The 2,199-nt window shown below is 40.0% G+C and overlaps 1 pseudogene; it reads left to right on the top strand.

Annotated features, from left to right (window-relative positions):
* The first annotated feature begins 248 nt into the window (after window positions 1–248).
* LOC145397007 (5S ribosomal RNA) lies at window positions 249–367 on the top strand (annotated as a pseudogene).
* The last annotated feature ends 1,832 nt before the right edge of the window (window positions 368–2,199 follow it).

Here is a 2,199-nt window from a genome sequence, read left to right as displayed (position 1 = left end):
CTAGTAAAACTAAATATATACAGTTTACTAATAGACAGATATTGCCAGATTCGTACATTACCTTCAGTGCTACTAATATTCGCATCTCCAAATCATTGAAATTCTTGGCGTCTCACTTAACAGTGTCCTCAGCTGGACCTCTCATGTCAGATCACTTGCTAAAACCGCCTCAGAGAAACTTGGATTATTGTACAGAGTCCGTAACTTCTTCGCCGATGAGCAGTTAGCTATAATTTATAAGAGTTATGTGCAACGGGCATACCACGTTGAGTACACCGCTTCCCGTCCAATCAGCGAAGTTAAGCAACGTTGGGTCTGGTTATTACTTGGATGGGTGACCGCCTGGGAACACCAGATGCTGTTGGCATAACGTTCTCCCTACATGTCAAGTGAGGTTGGTGGAGGATTAGTGCCCCTCCCTGTAAAATAATTAACTCTAAGCCCTTGGCCACCCCGTTTGGGATACATGGCGTCTGGCAATGAATGAATGAATGAATGTGCGCTCTCAGATTGAATATTGCTCACCCTTGTGGAATGGTTGTGGATGTGGAGAGGTTGCATTAAGACAACTAGGCAAAATTCAGAACAAAGCTGTTAGAATCATTAACAACCCTGTCATCACATATAAACTACCTTCCTTGCAAGTAAGAAGGAATGTTGCCTCCCTTGCATTATTTTACAGATATTTTTTTCGGCAAATGCTCAGACGAAGTTGCGTCCATGGTGCCAGCTCTCCATGCCTTCCCTCGTGCTATACGGGCATCTGGTAGCGCTCATGACTGTAATGTCACTCAGTCATATTGCAGAACTTCTGCCTATCAGAATTCTTTCATTCCCCGAACTGCATCTCTCTGGAATTCGCTTCCCCAGAGTTGTTTCCCTCCAAATTTCAACCCACAGCTGTTCAAGTCTAACTGTTACAGATATTTTATGAACGAAGGACGCCAGTAATCTGGTGTATGGATTGTTTTATTTTTTTTACTCATTTGTTTTTCCTTCCTCCGTTCTGTTATTTATTATAAAAAAAAAAAAAAACTTAGTATTTTACAACAAGGTCTCTGAAGCACAGCAATCCTCCTACATACAAGAGATGACGGGAACAAACTTCAAATATCGTTACATGTAGATGTAATGGTGGGCAGCAAAAGCCACGAGAAAATTAGGGATAAGGAGTCAGGATTTACATGGTTTTATCGCCAAAGCAGCCAAGAGATCCAGGAGGCAAAAGGAGGAAAATGAGAAAAGAAATGAAATGGAGGATGTGAAAGGAAAAAAGAAACAAAAGACATTGCAAATATGAATTTGTTTATGAAAGTGGGGTGAAAACAGTTGCGAAAGAATACGTAGATGCTTGCGTGGTTTTACTTCAGAATTTAATTATGCAAACTAAGAAGCATGAGAAGGAAGAGAAAGAGTAGTATGAGAAGGAAAATAAAGAGGAGGTACATAAAAGAGTAAAAACAATAGTGTAAGCATTTCATATCGAGACCAATAACTGCAAAAGACTATTTATTTTCTCAAGTTTTGCGTAGTTTTCACCCTGGAAAATGGAAATATGTGAAGCCGAGCCGGAGGAGGAAAAAGAAAAAAGACGAGGGGCAAGAGCAGGGTAAAGAATATGACGAAAATGACGATAAGAGACGATATGAAACAAAATTGTAAGTTTTTGTTCAAGTGCATGTGAAAAAAAAAGGGGCAAAAAGAAGCGTGTGGTAATAATAGAGGCATTTGTCTTCTTAGTGTAATAGGAAAAGTATATGGTAGGATACTTATTGACAGAGTTAGGGAAATAACAGAGGAATTAGTTGGAGAAGAACAGGGAGGTTTTAGGATGGGAAGAGTTGTGTAGATCAGATATTCATTCTTAGATCCATAGTGGAAAGGTTTCTAGAGAAGGGAAGGAAGGTGTATGCGGCCTTCATGGATTTGGAGAAAGCATATGACAGGGTGGATAGACAAGGATTGTGGAAAGTATTAAGAATATATGGAGTAGATGGGAAGTTATTGAATGCTGTGAAGAGTATGTATGATGGTGCTAAGGCTGCAGTGCTTGTAGATAGTGAACTGAGTGAATTTTTCTGTTTGAAGGTTGGGTTGAAACAGGGATGTGTCATGTCTCCATGGTTGTTCAATCTATATATGGATGGGGTTATAAAAGAGGTACAAGGTAGGGCAGTGGATGTTGGAGTGGCCCTAATG

Source organism: Coenobita brevimanus, chromosome 4, assembly GCF_032717465.1.
Source record: "Coenobita brevimanus isolate Jiangsu-jjx chromosome 4, ASM3271746v2, whole genome shotgun sequence".
Taxonomy (NCBI): domain Eukaryota; kingdom Metazoa; phylum Arthropoda; class Malacostraca; order Decapoda; family Coenobitidae; genus Coenobita; species Coenobita brevimanus.
This window is presented reverse-complemented; position numbering and strand designations above follow the sequence as displayed.